Source organism: Canis lupus, chromosome 24, assembly GCF_011100685.1.
Source record: "Canis lupus familiaris isolate Mischka breed German Shepherd chromosome 24, alternate assembly UU_Cfam_GSD_1.0, whole genome shotgun sequence".
Taxonomy (NCBI): Eukaryota; Metazoa; Chordata; class Mammalia; order Carnivora; family Canidae; genus Canis; species Canis lupus.
The window spans coordinates 22,164,975-22,185,559 of NC_049245.1; the positions used below are offsets into that span (position 1 = coordinate 22,164,975).

At 41.9% G+C, this 20,585-nt stretch overlaps 1 protein-coding gene across 5 annotated transcripts in view; it reads left to right on the top strand.

Annotated features, from left to right (window-relative positions):
- The first annotated feature begins 38 nt into the window (after positions 1 to 38).
- Positions 39 to 20,585, top strand: part of KIF3B (kinesin family member 3B) — a 45,024-nt gene continuing 24,477 nt past the window's right edge. For 2 of the 5 annotated variants that reach the window (XM_038571953.1, XM_038571959.1), the window contains exon 1: positions 5,539 to 5,688. The gene's annotated coding sequence lies outside the window, so the exon portion shown is untranslated. Of the gene's footprint in view, positions 129 to 5,538; positions 5,689 to 19,809; positions 19,930 to 19,963; positions 20,069 to 20,585 lie in introns of those variants that run through there. The other 3 variants (XM_038571955.1, XM_038571956.1, XM_038571958.1) reach the window with 3 other exon arrangements.

Below are 20,585 nucleotides of genomic sequence, written 5' to 3' on the forward strand. Positions count from 1 at the left end.
GAAGTGAGCGGCCGCCGTCTCTCCCCATCCGGGGCAGCGGGGAATGGCTGAGCCCGGGGCTTGCCGCCGCCCCCGCCGCCGCCGCCGCCGCCGCCGCCGCCGCCGCCCGCTGTCGGCTCGCGCCGCAGGTGAGTCGGGGAGGGGCCCGAGCTCCCTCCGGGCAGGCCGGTCGCGCCCGCCGCTAGCGATCCGCCCCGAGGCCCGCCCCGGCGCCGCCGCCTGGCTCTGCTGCTCCACGAGCCGGAGCATCCTCTGCCCAGCCTCCCGGGCATCCTCCGAGGTCCGGGCAGCCGCGCCCCTCCTCCTTCGGGCGGAGGTGCGGCCCGACCCTCCGACCCGGCCTCGAGGCGTCGGGCTCCGCCCGGAGGGCTCTGGGGCCGCGGTCAGAGACCCAGCTCCGGAGAGAGGCAGGGCAGCGAGAGCCCGGGGTCCGGACCTCGCCGCTGCCCCTGGCGCGCTGTGTGACCTTGGGCAGGTCCCTTCCCCGGTCGGGCGTCAGTTGACTGTTTATCCAGGGATCTCCTAACACTTGATGCTCAGAGCGGTTAAGATAATGAGCTGTGTACGTTGAAAGGGCCCTGAATGGGGAGAGGCAGAATTCTTAGGGCACCCTGGAATGGGGACCAAGGCTCCAGTTTCCAGCCGACAGTGTCTGAGTTGGAGACTCTGCATCTACAGTAATTGTGTGGCCTTGTCTTGGACAAGTTAATCTCTGAGCCACCTTTTCTTTATCTGTAAAACGAGTTGATGAACTGATGCAGATAGCCAATGAAACAGGGCATGTCAAGTAGCTTGGCACAAAGCAAGCGCCCGACAAGCTATCAGGAGGTGTGAGGGGTGGTTTGGGCGAGGCTTCCAGGAGATGACTTTGGGACTGGTAGGGTTTAGGTGTGTAGAGTACGAGCTCCTATGTGTCTTCCTTTGCTGTTGACATCCTCTTGCCCCCAGTTTCACTTTTCCATGCTGCTCAGACCCAGGGAGGTGATGTGGACCTGCACAAGTGGCCCTGGTGGTGGAAACCCCTGAGAGCAAGTTGTAGATGATTGGGGTTATGATCTTATTTTCACATACTTGGGCTTTGTTGACTCTTTCAGAGAGCAAAAGAGTCTTTTCCTGTGTCTTTTGGAAAGTGCTTAAAGCTTAATCACTATTTGAAAGTATATGATTAAGAAGCACTTTTCGGGTACATTATCTCACTTAATCTTCACCTAGACTTTGCCAGGTAGGTGGTGGTGGTGTCTGCATTTCACAGGTCAATCCTATATTTCCCCCTGTACCTCGCTGTCTCAACAGTAGCTGTTACAAAGCCGCTGTGTATTCTTTCATTTTTTCTAACCACTATGGCTAGAGCCTTTTTTTCCAGTGGCAAGGAAGTAAGATCTTTTAATTTTCTTTTTTTAAGATTTTATTTGTTTATTCATGAGAGACACAGAGAAAGAGGCGGAGACATAGGCGGATGGAGAAGCAGGCTCCCTGCAGGGAGCCCAATGTGGGGCTCCATCCTAGGACGGAGGGATCACGACCTGAACTGAAGGTAGATGCTCAACCACTAAGCTGCCCAGGTGTCCCAGGAAGTAAGATATTATATAAAGCTTCATTTAAATATATATCATTCAAAATGTGGACCTCACAAAAGAGCTGGCATGTTCAAAAGAGGATTTCTCTGTCCCTCAGTCCTCTCCTCTTTAAAATGGAAGAAGAGGACTAGATGACATCTGAAGGCCCTTTCAGTGCTGTTGTGCAATTCCGATTGCAAGCTAGCGTTTTAATAGCGTGGAGTCCGGCTGTCTGGGTTCCAGGCTTGGCTCTGCCACCTCCAACCTGCTTGCCACTGAGCAGTTGACTTCATCTCTGTGCTGGCTTCCTCATCTGTAAAATGAGGATAATAATAGTATCTACCATGTATGTATGGCTGTTGTGAGGATTCATTTGAGTCTAATAAATGTAAAGTGCGTGCCTGGCATTTTTGATAAATGTTAGCCATTATTATTTGGGCTTAACATAGCACCCATACAATACTTTATATTCTATTTATGGTTGGTGAGTGAATAAATTAAAAATTAAAGTATGTGCTCCTAACAGCAGGTTTGTCAACCTCAGAAGGTCACTGCAAGCTTGAAGCAGTAGCTGTCACAGTATAACATAAACGTTAGTATTATTACAGGGTGGCTCCAGGAACCTATAACTCCATGCTAGAATGGGTTGCAAAGAAAGATGAAAGCTCATGGTAGGATGTTAGGTGTGGTAGCCCAACTCTCAATTGAATAAACATGTACTAAGTCCCTCTGTTGCCAACTGCAACAGAAGGTGTGGAAATCAGTCCCCATGCCATATACTTCAAGGACCTCCAAACTTAGTTTGCATATTACTAGCTTTGCAAATGATGTGACTTCTTTAAATGAATTCACATCTTGTGTTTGCCCCTACTGCAGAGTAGAACTGCTGGTTCAGGGGATCCCTGGGTGGCGCAGCGGTTTGGCACCTGCCTTTGGCCCAGGGCGTGATCCTGGAGACCCGGGATCGAGTCCCACATCAGGCTCCCGGTGGGTGCATGGAGCCTGCTTCTCCCTCTGCCTGTGTCTCTGCCTCTCTCTCTCTCTCTCTCTCTGTGACTATCATAAATAAATAAATAAATAAAATTAAAAAAAAAAAAAAAAAAAAAAAAAAAAAGAACGAACTGCTGGTTCAAATCTTTTTTGTGACCTAGGCTGCTGTTGGGTTCCTGGGTTAGACACTTCATTTTGACAACTGATGTATGGGTCCCTGAGAAAGAGTCTTCTCTTCTGCTGGTAATAATACAGTACTGTCTGCATGGTACCTAGTGGTTTACAAAAGTGTTTAAGTGTGCCTTCACTCATTTGGTGTTATTAGTAGCTCTACAAGGAAGATAAGGTGCAGATTTAAGATCCTCATTTTGCAGGCAAGGGACCTGAGGTAAGAGAAGCCATGCTGTTAGTAAATGGCCCATTTCACCTGGGAATTAGGTCTTCTGGCTCTGGGTTCAGTTTTATTCATTCCATATTTGCTGAGTGCCTGGTATGTGTCAGGCCCTGTTCTAGCCTGGAGACAGGATGGTTAGATGAGGTCCTTGCTTTCATGCAGTTTACATTCCAATGGCAGCAACAGAAATATAAATCCGTAAATGAACAAGGTAATTTGGACAGAAATAAGGACTGTGATGTCAGAAAGAGTAACTTCTTATGGAGATTAAGGTGCTGCTACTTTAATCGGATGGTCAGAGAAGGCCTCTCTCTAAAGTGGTGATTTTTTTAAAAAGATATTTAATTAATTAATTAATTAATTAATTTATTTGAAAGAGAGAGAGCATGAGGGGGGAGGGGCAGAAGGAGAGGGAGAGAAAGAATCCCAAGCAAACTCTTCACTGAGCACTGAACCTGATGTGGGGCTTGATCCCAGGATTCTGAGATCATGACCTGAGCCAAAATCAAGAGTTGGACGCTTAACTGACTGAACCACACTGACGCCCCTAAGGTGGTGACAGTTTTGCTGAGATTTGTTGCCAGAAAGGGGCCAACCATTTGGAAATGTGGCAGAAGGAATAGCTAGGGTAAAGGGTCCAAGGGAACAAGCTTGGTAAGTTCTGGGAACTGAAAGAAGACTCAGAGTGACTGGAGCAGATGAGTTGGAGGTGAAAGGAGAGGTGGGCCAATGAGGAGGGGTGAGGGCTTGTAGGCTAGAGTAAGGGATTGTGATTTGATTCTAAAAGTGTGGGAAGCCACTAAAGGCTTTAAGAAGGAGAGTGACAATAGTCTATATATATATATATTTTTAAATCACTTTGGTCTCTGTGTGGCCAATGAATTTTAAGGTGGATAAGCATGGCAGCTGGAAGGGAGGTTAGGAGGCTAGTAGAGAGGTGATGGTACCCTGCTGGAGAGGTAGCAGTGGAGATGGCTAGCAGAGGGTGGATTGAGGATGTGTTTTGGAGTCAGAACCAGCAGGATGGTGGTTGGGAAAAGAGCCGAAGGAATTAAGGATGACTCCTGGGTTTTTGGCCTGAGCAGTTAGGTAGATGTTGGTGGTGCCATCTGCCCCTAAATGATGAAAGAATTTTTAGATAAGGTGCCCAGTGAGGAAGAATTAGCAGTGGCTCACTCTGAACTTGTTGGAGGGGCAGAAGGTATAAACATCACACCTTATAGTCCTTGGGGAAGAGATCCCAGCTTATGCTGCCCGAAGACAGCCCGATGCATCTCATTGAAGCCCCCACCTTGGACATCCGCAATCCCTGCTTTCCTTGCACTCTGGCTCTTTGCCAGTTTGTGGAGTGGCAGGCATGGGCTTTACCAGGGCAGTGTCCATCTGTCTCATGCTGTTGGAGTTGCTGTCCTGACTTGAGATCTTGGCTGATGAAGGCTGGAAGCAGGCTGGCCGGCTCTGAGAGAGAGAATGGAATCACTGGTGAAGCTCACTGTCAGTGCCTCACATGGCCACAGTTTCCCTGCCAGAGTGGTTCTTTCCTTAGCCATCAAATGACATTTCTAAAGTTTCAGAGCTTTGGATTTGGGGATCCCTTGAGAAGCTGTTGTGTTCTGCCAGAATTCCTAGAGGATTCTTGAATGGAATATCTCTTCTGGGCAAGAGAATTCAAGCCTTTTTTTTTTTTTTTCATATATGCTAATAATGGCTTTTGTAAATTTAGTCTTTACAATGTTGTAAGTTCCATACTAGGAATAATAAGACTGATGATCCCACCACCTTCACTTGTATAGCCTTGTTTAGAATGCTCTTTCCTATGCATTCTTATTGACTAATGCCAGTCAGTGGAACCCATGTGGAATATGTACTATCCTCAGTTTACAGATGAGGCATTAAGATGCTAAGAGGTCATTTGTTTTTGTCCATAGTGTTAGGCACCTGCTAGGTGCTGGGTTCGGTAGGTTCTTGCTGCTCTGAGTGTGTTTTGTGTGACAGAAATACCCATGTCTCCTGAAAGCTTATTAGAAATCTGGGCCTAGGGGCACCTGAGTGGCTCAGTTGGTTAAGCGTCTGCCTTTGGCTCAGGCCATGATGCCAGGTCCTGAGATCAAGCCCCATGTTGGGCTCCCTGCTCAGTGAGAGTCTGCTTCTCCTTTCTTTTTTTTTTTTTTTTAAGATTGTATTTATTTATTCATGAGAAAGAGAGAGAGAGGCAGAGACACAGGCAGAGGGAGAAGCAGGCTCCATGCTCACCAAACCGCTGAGCCACCCAGGGATCCCCCGCTTCTCCTTTCTTTCTGCTGCTTTCCCTCCTCGTGTTCTCTCTCAAATAAATAAATAAATAAATAAATAAATAAATAAAATCTTAAAAAAAAAAAAAAAAGAAGAAATCTAGGCCTAGATCTAATACACCAAGCTGCATTTTACCAAGACCCCCGGGTGTGTCCTGTGCAAGTTAAAGCTTGAGGTACACTCATTCGGTAATAAATGGCAAAACTAGGCCTTGCCAATGATAATGATAATAAAAGTAATAGGAATAGCCAACAGTTATTGAGCCAAGCACTATCTTAAGTACTTGACACAGGTTATCTCATTTAGTCCTCAAGGCAACCCTGAACATGGGTACTATTATGAACCTGACTTTTCAGAAGAGGAGAGTAGAGGCACACAAAAGTCAAATAACTCCTAGATCTGCTGAGGCCAAGTCCATTGATCCTTCTACCACTGAGTTGTTCATTCATCTTTCAGGTGGGTAGTACATCCCTGCTGTCTTTGAGAGCCATTCTCTTCTGTTCGTGGGTAACTAATGTTGGATGCTGATGAAAAAGTGTCTTCAAAGAATGTTTGAAGAAATCAGGGGGAAAACCTTTGAGCTACTTTAACTGAATCTGGATGTCAGTCACTTGGCCAATAAGTCAGTAAATAGATATCCAGTTTATAAGATAAGCCACCTCTCACACTTAGCAGCCCGACACTCGAGGCCCAAACCGCTGACACGGGTAGGACCTGCAAGCTTGTACCGAGTCATTCGGCCCTACCCTGATTGTTTGTTTGTTTCTTTCTTTCTAAATTTTATTTATTTATTCAAGAGACAGGATGAGCAAGGGAGAGAGAGCACGAGCAGGGGCAGAGGGAGAGGGAGAAGCAGGCTCTCTGCTGAGCAGGAAGCCCAATGCGGGGCTCAATCTCAGGACCCCAGGACCATGACTTGAGCTGAAGGCAGATGCTTAACTTACTGAGCCCCCCAGGAACCCCCCTACACTGTTTCTTGATGGTGGTGATAACATCTGTATGGGTGAGACGAAGGCAGCCCAAGTCCCACACCACCTGCTGACTAACTGCAAAGATTCAGCTTTTTGGTGCTTCAGTTTTTCCTGTCTGCCCAATGGGCTCATTATTTTCCTTTCAACATCACCTGATCTCCCCAGAGTCTTAGAAAGATTTCTTGGTCAAAAGGTATGCCATCACAGGATGTGTGAAAAGTGGGTAGGATCTGGAGGGTTGGGGCAAGAATTTTAGTAGCAGTTCTGCCATTCACTGTGTGACCTGGGGCAAATAACTCAACCTCTCTGGCCCTTAGTTTCTGTGTATGCAAAATAAGGACCTGGGACAGCCTTCTTAAGCTCTTCCAGCCCTGCCTAGAAGACTGAACATGGAGTTGAGTGGTATTTTCTTCCTTGGTGACTTCATACTGGGCTATCACCCAGACCTTGCAGGGTGGGGCTTTTAGAGCATATTTCTTGGCAGCCAGAGATCATTGATTGCAATCAGCTCATCTTATCAGTGTCACACATCTGCACTGCAGCTCGGGATGTTCATGTTTAAGGCTCAATTAGTCATGGTGACACATTGTGTCTTCTCACTTTGTCACACTGCAGGCATTGAGCTCTTCACACACAGGCAGATCTATCTTTAGTATGCTGATTTATTTAAATCACGGTTTGCATTAGAGAGCACCAATGATCATTGTGGTGGGTGTGGTTTTATTTTTAAAGTTTTTGGCAGGATATTTGCAGCACTTGCATTTTGTCATATTTGAACACGGTGTATAAATGGAAGCAAGTTCAAGGGAACTAGAAATTGCAGTAGATTATTGGGAGTTAAAAAAAAAAAAAAAAAGATTATTGGGAGTTGAAACAGGATGCGGGCTTTTACCTAGTCTGGGGTCCTTCATATCACCTTCAGCAGTGGTTCCAGGAAGTGCTTGCTTTGGGGGCTTTTGTGTGGGAATAAAGCAAATAGAAACTAAAAGCTCATAGCAGTCTCTGGAGGTATAGTAGATTGCAGTAATTATTAGTTTATAACACATTTCAATAACCTAAGCAAAAAAACTTAGCTAGTAAATCACAAAGATTCCATTCAGGTGAGATAAAATATCAGCTCGGGTTACTTAAGACAACCGCAAGAAGATAGTTCTTGGTGGAATTAGTTACTGGTTTTGCAAGATCTGCAGTAACGAATCAGATTCTAGCCTAAGAAATATATAGCATGTTTTTCCTTATTGCTTCAGTTGCCAACGTTTTAAATTAACTAGTTAATTGTTTCCCAGCATTTTTTATTTTTAAAGATTTTATTATTTATTTATTTATTCATTCATTCATTCATTCATTCATTCATGAGAGACACAGAAAGAGAGAGGCAGAGACATAGGCAAAGAGAGAAGCAGGCTCCATGCAGGGAGCTCGATGTGGAACTTGATTCCGAGATTTCAGGATCACACCCTTAGCCAAAGGCAGTCAACCGCTGAGCCACGCAGGCGTCCCCCCAGCATTTTTTAATAGAATTTTTTTCCCCAATTATAAAAATAATGAATTTCTGTTGAGGAAAAATGAGGAAAGTCCTGAAAAAGATTAAATAAGATTCACTTTGGGTTCCTGATTGGCTCAGTCAGTGGAGTGTGTGACTCTTGGGGTTGTGAGTTCGAGCCCTGTGTTGGGTGTGGAGATTACTTAAAAATAAAAACTTAAAAAAAAAAAGCTTTAAAAGATTCACTTTAAGTCCCACTACCCAGAACTAACCACCATAACATCTTACTATCCAAAGGCAAATATATCCTTAAATTATTTTTTCTCTGGGATGTATAGTTGTTACCTATTTCCCCTATTGTCATTTAGGCTAGTTTCAATATTAAATATTATAAATAAAAAAAAATAAATAAATATTATAAATAATGCTACAGAGAATAACTTGATGAATATCTTTGCGTAAACCTTTATCTGCATTTCTGACAATTTCTTTGAAATAGATGATTTGTGGGGATCCCTGGGTGGCTCAGTGGTTTAGCGCCTGCCTTTGGCCCAGGGTGCGATCCTGGAGACCCAGGATCAAGTCCCGTGTCAGGCTCCCTGCATGGAGCCTGCTTCTCCCTCTACCTGTGTCTCTGCCTCTCTCTCTCTCTCTCTCTCTATGTCTATCATGAATAAATAAAATCTTTTTTAAAAAAGAAGCTTATAAAAAAATTAAATAGATGATTTGTTAAAAAACTTTAATTATAAAGGCAGCCTCGTTCAATAATGTTTTTAACAAGGCAATGTCTAAATCAAGTTGCAAAAGCAGACATTATTACAATTTAGTGGGGAGGGATTACCTGTGAAAATGGTATCCTCTCTCAATTTCAGTAAACTTGCCTACTTGCAGATATATTTTTAGATAAATATACCACCCAAAGCAGACTTTTCATTTTGCATTTGGAAATGTTCATTTAACATTTCATAACCATGTTTTCATGTTACCATGTACCATTTACTACAAAGTTAATTCTCCCTGGATTGGGCATTTGTTTCCAGCTTTTTATAATCACATATAGTGCTCTAATGAACATCTCTGCTTCTTTCTCAGCCTCATAAGAGAACAATTCTAAATAAATACTTCGGGGAAAGTAAGAACTTAAAAAAGTTCTAAAGTAGAACTGTATATTTTCTTTCTTAAAATCTTACTAGGATCCTCTAAAAGTATTTTTTAAAAACTGGCTCTAGGGATCCCTGGGTGGTGCAGCGGTTTAGCGCCTGCCTTTGGCCCAGGGCGCGATCCTGGAGACCCAGGATCGAATCCCACGTCGGGCTCCCTGCATGGAGCCTGCTTCTCCCTCTGCCTATGTCTCTGCCTCTCTCTCTTTCTGTGTGACTATCATAAATAAATAAAAAATTAAAAAAAAACTGGCTCTATTGAGGTATAATTCACATACCATAAGGATCTTCTAATAAGTTTTTTCAGTCCTCTTTGCTGCTTTTCCTTAGTCCACTTTTCTTTTTGATACAGAATTCCCAATGTGGAAGACTCAGAACATGGGCATATTTAAACCCTCCATTCCCTGAATAGGGTGTTGTTTGGTGACATTAACCAGAAGTACTGTACATACATTGTCAGGTTTGTGCACTGTATGAGCTGTGAGAGCATGCTACCATTGTGGAATGGTGATTCCACAATGGTACCAATGTGCCATCGTTTGATGGCAGTACTGGTGAACCTTTTTTTTTTTTTTCCTTAAGATTTTACTTATTTGAGAGACAGAGTGAGCAGGAGCAGGGGGAGAGGCAGAAGGAGAGAGAAAGGAGAAGCAGACTCCCTGCTGAGCAGGGAAAAACTCTGGGCTTGATCTCAGGCCCCAGGGATCATGACCTGAGCTGAAGGCAAACACTTAACTGACTGAGCCATCCAGGAACTCCACTGCTGGACTTTTGGAGAGGGATTTTTTTTTTCTTTAAGTATTTTACTCATCATATTACTGAAATAAATCCTGTGATTTATAGGAAATTCTGCTTCATAGACTTTGGGAACTGTTTACTATAGTTGTAGCACATTTGGCAGAGCTCCTCGAACATTAACACACACACAAATCACTAGAAATTTTGATAAAATGGGATTCTGATTTGGGGTATCTAGATAGGGTTAGATTCTGCAGAGTTAAACCAGGTGGAACAGAAGACTTTAGGTGGCACTCAAATACCACATCCTTAATTACATTGAATGGCATGGTGAGCATTATTTCCCCCCTTATTTTAATTATTTTTATTTTTTATTTTTTTTAAAAAAGTATTTATTTGACAAAGTGAGCGCTTGCACAAGTAGGCAGAGCAGTAGGCGAAGAGAAAGGGAGAAGCAGGCTCTGCACTCAACAGAGAGCCTGATATGGGGCTCTACCCCAGGACCCTGAGATTATAACCTGAACCAAAGGCAGACACTTAACCCTTAACCAACTGACCCACCCAGGCACTGACCCCTCTTTTTTTGTTTTTCAAGATTTATTCATTATTTGAGTGAGAGCCTGAGTGCAGGGGAGTGGGGAGGGGTGGAGGGAAAGGGAGAGAGAAACTCTAAGCTGACCACGCTTCAGCATGGAGCACAGAGCTCAAGCAGGGCTCTGTGTCTGGACCCTGAGATCAGGACCTGAGCTGAAACCAAGAGTTGGACTTAACCTTAGCCGATTGTGCCACCCGGCACCCTGAGCGTTATTCCCTTTTAAACTCATTTAGTTCTTCTGACTGTGTCAAGGAGAATGTTTGTTTGGTTCCTGTCTAACACTTGCTAAGCTGGCTTTCTAACCAGGGGTGATGAGACCTCAGCCCTTAGAGAAGCCACAGTATATAGCTAGAATTTAGTAACGTTGTATGTCCTTATATTTATTTTCATAGTTACCTTCTATTTACAGCAAGTGATACTGATTTTTTATTCATGAAGTGATAAGTTTCTTTTAAAAATAAATTTGGATTAAAAGAAAGATTTAAAGAAAAACCTTGAGTAAATAATAATACAGGTGGTGCATGGAGTTGGTAAAAAAAAAAAAAAATGTGAAGAGGCAACCCAACGACTGATATCTTGGGCTGTGTGGAAAAAAGGGCCATGAACTTTGGAGCCAGGTAGACCTGGTTTCTGCGTATTTTGCCACTTATTAACTTGGTATGTCATGTTACTTCCCTCTCCCCATCTCAGGATTTTTCTCCTCTAAATTTTTCTCCTCTAAAGCACCTCCTGTGGGCCAGGCACTGTAATGCTTGTCTCTTCTGATCCTCACACAACCCCAAGCAGCAGGGTATTGGTGGTCTTCTCGTTTTACAGATGAGCAAATAGACTGAGAAAGGTGGAGGAACTTGTGCAGAGCCCCAGAGCTCAGGAGGGTAGAATTGGGATGGGGTAACTGGAAGGGCACTAAGGAGGGCACTTGATGGGATGAGCACTCAGTGTCATACTATATGTTGGCAAATTGAATTTAAATTAAAAAAAAAAAAATGGTTTTCAATCTTAGGTGTCCCTGAATCTTTAGTCGAGACCACCTCCCTCTTTAAAATGTAGATTTTGTGCTGGCTCTCTACCCAGTTGAAAGGCAGTCTGATTAAAATGAGAAGTCATTAAGGGAAGCCTGGATGGCTCAAAAGGTTAATAAGCCTCTGACTCCTTTTTTTTTTTTTTTTTTTTAAGCCTCTGACTCTTGATTTTGTCTCAGGTCTTGATCTTAGGGTCCTGGGATCGAGCGCAGAGTCTACTTGAGATGTGTTTTCTCCTTTTCCTTCTGCTCCTCCCCTTGTTCATGTGCGCACGGCGCGCACGCTCTCTCTCATAAATAAATAAATAAATAAATAAATAAATAAATAAATAAATAAATAAATAAATCTTTTCTAAGATGAAAAATAAATAAATAAATATTTTTAAAAAAATGAAAAGTCATTGAGTAGAATACACCTATGTTCACTACAGCATTATTCAGAATAGCCAGGAGGTGGTAGTAGTTCAGATGTCCATGCACACACAGGTCAGTAGATTTAAAAAATGTGGCATATACATACAATAGGATATTATTTAGCCTTAAAAAACAAGGCAATCTTGTTCCATGCTACAATAGGGAGGTGGAGTGGTAGTTTCCAGGGGCTGGGGAGAGGGGGAAATGGGGAGTTTTTGTTTGATAGGTATAGAGTTTCAGTCTGGCAAGATGAAAAAGTTCTAGAGATCTGTTGCACAACAATGTGGATGTAATTGACACTACTGAACTGTACACTTAAAAATGGTTAAGAGGTACATTTTATATGAGTGTGGGTTTTTTATTTTTTTATTTTATTTTATTTTATTTTTTTTTTGAGTGTGGGTTTTTTAAAAGTAAGAAAAAAGAAAAGTAGAAAAAAGAAAAGAAAAAGAAAAAAAGTAGAGAAAAGAAAAAGTAGAAAAAAGAAAAGAAAAAAAAAGCTGTTGGTCAGAAGGCATTTTTTTTTTTTTCATTTTGAGAAATTTTAAGCATACATAAAAATAGAATAGTATAATGAACCATGAACCCATTACCCACCTCTAGCAGTTATCAGCACATGGCACTTCTGTTCTACCAATAACCTCCCATCCAACCCGCCCCACTCTGGTTTATTGTGATCCCAGACAGCACAGAACTTTATCTGAAAGCACTTTTATATGTATGCCTAAAAGTAGGAACTTTCTTTAAAAAAAAACCACCATCTGGGATCCCTGGGTGGCTCAGCGGTTTAGCGCCTGCCTTTGGCCCAGGGTGTGATCCTGGAGCCCTGGGATGGAGTCCCACGTTGGGCTCCCGGCGTGGAGCCTGCTTCTCCCTCCTCCTGTGTCTCTGCCTCTCTCTCTTTCTATGTCTATCATAAATAAATGAATAAATAAATCTTTAAAAAAAAAAACAAAACACCATCTTCACACCTAAAAAAAGTAATAATAATTCTTTAACGTCATCTAATATCCAGTGTTCAAATGCCGTTGGTTGTTTCATACATTTTGTAATAGTTGGTTCATATGAATCAAGTTCCAAAAAGGGCCCCAGTCAAGCACCAAGTGTTATATTTGGTTGATTTTAAGTGTCTTACATCAACAGAGTGTACATTTTTAGCAGAGAAACATCTTTGTTTCTTTCCTGGCTTAGTACATGCAACGAGAAGTCCTTGGCAGGAAGGCTTTTCCAGCTTCATAGCCTCGTGGTGGTTATGAGTGTAAGTTCTATATGTTAAGTGGGTATAGACAACAGGGTGCACTGGTATTGGGGGGATTAGTGAGACAGTGGGGAAAGGGAGCAAGATGGCATCCTCTATCAAAAAGGAACATGTATAGCTTTACACCTCTGGGAATGGATCCTGCTAACTACTCCTCCTTGTAGTTAAAGGTCTATGTTCAGGATATTCACTGTAGCATTGTTTATAGTACCAGAAGACCAGAAACCATGAAAAAATCCCTTAGTAGCAAAATAATCAAATACATTATAAATTTATTTTATTTTAAGTAAACCCTACACCACTGTGGGGCTGGAACTCTTGACCCTGAGATCAAGAGTTGCATGCTCTGCTGACTCAGCCAGTCAGGTGCCCCATCAAATATGTTATAAAGCAACTACACCATGACATCTGGGCAGCTGTTTAAAGGAGGAGGTGGTACAGAGTTTGCCTCAATGATCTATAAAGTAAGATGGAGAATGTTACATAGTATACTTCCACTTTATTTTTAAAAAGGGGGGGAAGAAAAAATGGTGGGAGAACAATACAGATACATTAATGCTTGCAAATGCATTAATCCCCAAGGCGTAGGAAGAATATTACTTGTTTATTGTATACTTACCTGTACAGCTTGAATTGTTTTAATCTATGCATATATTGATGCAGACATATATATGTGTGTATTAAGAATAAGTTCATATGGGCAGCCTGGTGGCTCAGCGGTTTAGCACTGCCTTCAGCCCAGGGCCTAATCCTGGGAACCCAGGATCGAGTCCCGTGTTGGGCTCCCTGCATGGAGCCTGCTTCTCCCTCTGCCTGTGTCTCTCATGAATAAATAAATAAATAAATAACTCTTAAAAAAATAAAGAATAACTTCATATGTAGGTCTTTAAATAAGATAAGCCTAGATTTGAATCCTGACTGTTCTACTTAATTATTGTGAGACTTTGAGCAAAAAATTTCTCTGAACCTCCCATTCTTATTTTTAAAATAAGGCTAATACTATGGCTCCTAAGGTGATTTTGAGGATTAGATTAGGAATAAACATGAAACTCTTGCTAAACTATGAGTTGTGACTATTAAATACAACAAAACCCCAAACCTACACTGATTCTAATGAGAAGTATCCTCTAGATTTTTTTTTAAGATTTTTATTTATTTATTCACAAGAGACACAGAGAGAGAGGCAGAGAGAGAGAGAGAGAGAGAGGCAGAGACACAGGCAGAGGGAGAAGCAGGCTCCATGCAGGGAGCCTGACATGGGACTTGATCCTGGGTCTCCAGGATCATGCCCTGGGCTGCAGGTGGCACTAAACCGCTGAGCCACCAGGGCTGCCTATCCTCTAGATTTGAATATATTTTTATGAATGTCTCACAATTGGATTACACCCCCCCTCAAATAAAAAGAAAAAGGATTTTTCCCCCATCTTTCCCCCCCCTCGATCAATGCTTTCTTTGTTTGCCTGTTTGGGTTATCATCCCTCGTGCCCATTTGAATTCAGGGCAGGAATTTATTTGTTCATGTTTCTTGTATGTGACCTTTGTAGGTTTCTCTCCAGATAAGTAGACTGTCTTCCTAAGATACTTAACCTGAAATCAAGGTGCTAGACATTTTTCCCCCAAAGAAAAAATAGCTTTGGGACGCCTGGGTGGCTCAGTGGTTGAGCATCTGCCTTCGGATCAGGGTGTGATCCTGGAGTCCCGGGATCAAGTTCCACATTGGGGTCCCTGCATGGAGCCTGCTCCTCCCTCTGCCTGTGTTTTTGCCTCCCTCTCTGTCTCTCTCATGAATAAATAAATAAACTCTTAAAAAAAAAATAGCTTTATTGCTGTCCTCCCACTTGATTATAAGAAACAAAATATATGCACCTATCAAAAAGGCCAGAGAAAGAAAAAAAAATCACTTGCAAGCTCACTCCCTAGATCAATGTTGTTTGCATTCTATGAGTGTTCATTACACATCTTATGCTAGGCTAAGCACTGAGCATTTATTAGTTTATGTAATCCATAGACTATTTCTTTAAGGTACGTGTTATTTTTAAAAATATTTTATTTATTTATTCATGAAAATCACACAGAGAGAGGCAGAGACCTAGGCAGAGGGAGAAGCAGGCCCCCCACAAAAAGCCCTGAGCTGAAGACAGACACTCAACTGCTAAGCCACTGAGGTGTCCCAAGATAGGTGTCATTAACTGCATTTTATGTAAGAAACTATGAATTATGTAACTTTCTCAAGATTTTGTAGCTAAGGGATCCCTGGGTGGCGCAGCGGTTTAACGCCTGCCTTTGGCCCAGGGCGCGATCCTGGAGACCCGGGATCGAATCCCACGTCGGGCTCCCGGTGCATGGAGCCTGCTTCTCCCTCTGCCTGTGTCTCTGCCTCTCTCTCTCTCTCTCTCTCTGTGTGCCTATCATAAATAAATAAAAAATAAAAAAAATTAAAAAAAAAGATTTTGTAGCTAAGTGGCAGTGCAGAAATTCAAACCCTGTCTTGTTGAACACTAAAGTTCATGCTTTTAACCCTGACTTTACACTCTTTACTCCACATCTTTCTCTGCACATGTGCATGTCCACATGTAAACATAAATCACATCATAATAACTCTTCTGTTTGGTAGTCTGCTTTTTTTCACTCAGCAAAATGTCATGAACATCTTCCTATAAGTAAATACCTAGAGGTGTATTGTCATTTTAGTGATTGCATAATTTCCCACTGTAGAGATGTATCTTAACCAATCCTTTATTGATGAGTATTTAGGTGGTTAGAGATGGTACTGTAAATCATTATAGACATATATGTACATCTTGCACATATATTCGGTTATTGATATCCTTAAAATAATTCTAAAAAATGGGAGTGGCTGTTTCCAGGGATTATAACATTTTGAGTATTACATTTCAATGGATTGATCAAGATATTGATTACTCAATTCTTCTCAAATAGTCTATGCCAGTTTGAGAAGCTACGGCTCTCATATGTACCATATGTATATATGTACCATAAGGGACAGTTTACAGGATTTTAGACAGTTTGCACAACTGTCTGGCTATAAACATTGCCTGTAATAACAACAGACTATATTTAATTAGTCTAGTATTTTGACATCTTTGCTTTAAATGCTTTTAGGGCTGAGGCTACCTAACAGGCCACAATGACATTAGAATGTTAAAGATGCCATTACCATCGACCTCATGGAAGCTCTTTTATGACACTTAACCATAAAGTTGAGATAAGTACTTTTACTTCTAGGGCCCTTTGTTCATCAAGTAAAACATTTTTTCCTTTTTTTTTTTTTTTAAAGTTACTTATTTATTTTTATAAGTAATCTCTACACCCAGTGTGGGGCTCAGACTCATGATCCCGAGATCAAGAGTCACACGCTCCGACTGAGCCAGCCAGGCATCCCAAAGCATTTTTATTACCTTATATTTATGGTGATCCGTGAAACTAGATAGATGAAAAGAAGAAAAGGATGAATTTTAACATCTGGATATTAGTTTACTAATTAATTTCACAAGATTTTTCCATTTCATTTTCCCCCTAATTTTATTTTTCTGATCACACAATATATTCCCACGACTTAAAACTCAAGAGGTCCAAGGGGTATACATGCAAAGTCTCCCTCCTACTCTTGGCCCTCACCAGACAGCTCTTTCCCTACAGGCAACTGGTATTGGTATCTGGCTCATGAATATCCCTTCAAATATATTTTATGCATATATGAGCAAATATAGAAGTGTTCCCTCAACACAAATCTATGTCCTTTTTAAAGTTCTGCAGGGCAATGATGTTATTTTTCAAAAGGAGATGAATAATCTTGCTTTAAAAATTATGTAACTCACATTTTGATAACTGGCCATTATGGGAACAAGAGGCCTAGAATTGGACTTGCTCTCTAGGGGTAGTTCAGGGATTGCAAATAAGGAGTCATAGTACTTCAACCCAATTAGCGGCCATTGTGAGAGAGTGGTGTTGATGGTGATGAGGTGGATACACAGTAGAAGCAGCTGCTTCCCCTGAGAGAAACTTGCACAGGGAGTTGTTTTGGGCTAGTTAATAGGGAGTTGCTTTATCTTCTTGCCTGAGAGTTGCAGTGTTTTTTCAGATGGCCCATGTGATCTGTGGCTTTAGCTGCCTTCCAGATACTCTGAGTCCTTGAACTTCAGGCCAGGCGGTTGGCAGGTGGTTGCCTGGTATGATCTTAGAGGACACTGTGTTGGAATGCATTGATTAAAGATGCATTAGTATGCACTCTGCGCCTGCAGATTGCTCCTCCTTGCAGGGGTGTTTCTGGTGAATTGCCAGACCTTTATTTTTTCCCATTTGAAGATACCACATGCTCATGAAAGAATATTTGAAAAATACAGGATTGTTGAGGAAGCAGGGGAAATCACCTATAGTCCCATCATCCAAAATGGACCACTGTTGATGTTTTCATGTGTCTTATTTTTAGAAAATTGTGATTGTATGCATTCAACTTTGTAAACTGCTTTATGATAAGCATTTTCCATGTCATTATAGAACCTTGGTAAATGTCATTTAAAAAGATGGGCTAGGGCAGCCCTGGTGGCTCAGCGGTTTAGCGCCGCCTTCAGTCCAGGGTGTGATCCTGGAGACCCTGGATCAAGTCCCACGTCGGGCTCCCTGCATGGAGCCTGCTTCTCCCTCTGCCTCTCTCTCTCTCTGTCTCTCTCTCTCTGTGTCTCTATGAATAAATAAATAAAATCTTAAAAAAAAATAAAAAGATGGGCTAGCATGGCGAGCCTTTCTAATCAGATCATATGTACATGAATTTGGTTATAGATAGAGATGCCTATAGGAGCCAGGCAGGAAGTACAAATGGGCAAAGCATGCCAGGAGTGAGACAGTAGGGAGCAGGTTTGGGGAGGATTGGAGAGGTCAGGTCCTCCAAAGAGGCAGCTGTTTCTCAGCTCCCGTTGCTGCCAGTTAGGGCATGGGCCAGCGGTTGTCAGATATTACCATTCTTTAAGAAAAGCAAAAAACTTTGTTTCTTAAAATGTAAAATTGGGCAGCCCTGGTGGCTCAGCGATTTAGCGCCTGCCTTTAGCCCAGGGTGTGATCCGAGACCTGGGATCGAGTCCCACATTGGGCTCCCTGCATGGAGCCTGCTTCTCCCTCTGCCTGTGTTTCTGCCTCTCTCTCTCTGTCTCTGTGTGCGTGTGTCTCTAATAAATAAATAAATAAATAAATAAAATCTTTAAAAAAAATAAATAAAATGTAAAATTGGTAGGTTTTTGTTTTTGAGAAAATTTTGAACATTCAGAGAATATGAGAAACAATCAGAATTGACAGCTGTTTACATTTTCTCTTACTTTCTTCAAACCTCTTTTCCCTGTTTTTGTTTTGTTTTGTTTTTTAAGTATACTTTACTCCCAATGTGGGGTTCAAACTCGCAATTGTGAGATTAAGAGCCGCATGCTCCACCAACTAAGCCAGCCAGGTGTACCTCCCTGTTTGTTTGCTTTTTTTTTTTTTAAATAGAAATGATAAAATATTACAGATAAAAGTGAAATATCCTTCCCATTTTTTTAAAAAGATTTTATTTATTCATAAGAGACACAGAAAAAAAAAAAAAGAGACACAGAGAGAGAGGCAGAGACACAGACAGAGGGAGAAGCAGGCTCCATGAAGAGAGCCCAACATGGAACTCCATCCCAGGTCTCCAGGATTACGCCCTGGGCCAAAGGCAGGCGCCAACCTGCTGAGCCACCTGGGCTGCCTAATCCTTCCCATTTTTAATCCCATTCTCCACCTCTCCCTCTCCCCAGTTTGGGCAGCTGCTATCATAAGTTGTTTTGTATCTTTCTATCCCATTTTTTAATACTTACATATAAGTAAATGCAACTCCACGGGCACCATATTTATAAATTTTTAATCATAATTATCACTCTGCACTTGCTTTTTCATTCAGCCTGTTTATTTATCCATGTAAATATATATGTCTAATTCAAAGTTGGCAGACTTTTTCTATAAAAGATTAGGCAGTAAATATTTTAGGTTTTGTGAGCCAGACTGTCTCTGTTACAGCTACTCAACTCTGCCATTTTATAACTAGTGCAGCCATAGATAATATGTAATATGTAAACAAAGGGGTATGACTATGTTCCAATAAAATTATATTTACAAAAACAGACTGTGGGCTGCATTTGGCCCATGGGCTATAGTTTGCTGACCCCTGCTCTAATTTATTCCTTTTACCTATTGAATTGTATAGTGTCTATGATATGATTTTGCCATATGTTATCTTTCAATTCCCCTGCAAATAGATTTTTAAATTTTTTTAAAGATTTATTTATTCATTAGAGATGGAGAGACACAGAGGCAGAGGGAGAAGCAGGCTCCATGCAGGGACCCGATGTGGGACTCAATCCCGAGGCTCTGGGATCACGCCCTGAGCCGAAGGCAGACGCTCAATCGCTGAGCCACCCAGGCATCCCTGAAAATAGATATTTAGGTTGTTTCCAGTTTTTCTATTTTAACATGCTGCTGGAAGCATCCTTGTCCATGTTTCCTTGTGTACATGCGTGAAGGTTTTTCACTAAGACATACATGTAAATACAAGTGGAATTTCTGAGCTTTTTTTTTTAAAGATTTTATTTATTTAGTCATGAGAGACACAGGGAGAGAGAGACAGAGGCAGAGACACAGGCAGAGGGAGAAGCAGGCTCCATGCAGGAAGCCTGACGTGGGACTCCATCCCGGGTCTCCAGGATCACAACCTGGGCTGAAGGCAGTGCTAAACTGCTGAGCCACCTGGGCTGCTCTGAGATTTTTTTTTTTTTTAAACAAATAAAATGGTCCAAATAAAATATTTCAGGTAGAATGTGATGAGTTTGTGACTTCTGTCCCAGAATTTTTATAGGAAGCCAATAGTTAGTAAGAATCCAATCCACACCTGGTTCTAGAATTTGAGGTAAGACTCCGTGACAACTAGCAAAGGTAAAGGTGCATTAATCCAAATATAAGAGCTGGAGAATGATCTGGAAGAGTGTCATTGCCATGAGAAATGTGTAACTGATTTCCTCAGTGGACAAAAGAGGTGAAGTTGGGGAGAAACTCGGTTTTTCATGTGTAGTGGCCAAACAGTGGTTGTTGGAATGACAGGTTCTAACAGAAAAGGTATTCAGGATGAAGGTGACGAGCTGCTGACCTGTGGTTGCTTTTTTCCTGGCAATACTGTGAGTTCCTTTAAAGATTTATCACTGTAATTAGACCCGCTAGAAGGAGAGTAAGGAAGGTAATAAAGTAAAGAAAGAGTGTCAGGGCATCCTTCCAAGAAAACCCTCTCCTTTGAGGAGGACCCAGAGCAAGTTTTTAAGCCCTGGTGGCAGGAAATTAAATTAGCCCATCTTCCTGAAGCACTACGTCAATAATACATGACTAGTGCAGTGGAGCTCAGTGAGCTCTGAAAAGAAATGGTGTTCTGTGTTCTGAGTTGAGATTTAATTAAGGGGACGCAGGCTTTGGGAATTCTTTCTTTTTAAAACATTTTAAACATGATTGTAGGTCATTATCATTCCTTTGTTTTTATCGTTTTGGAGAGCTCAAAAAACATACGGTGCCCTAACACAAGCAGCTGAATGTCAAGGTCACCCTGCTGCAGGTTTTTTTTTTTTTAAACAAGCTTGGGGCCTCATTGTTTTGATAGGTAAAAACTGCCTCTTCAGGGGTGTGCAATGCAGAAAAATTGGTCTC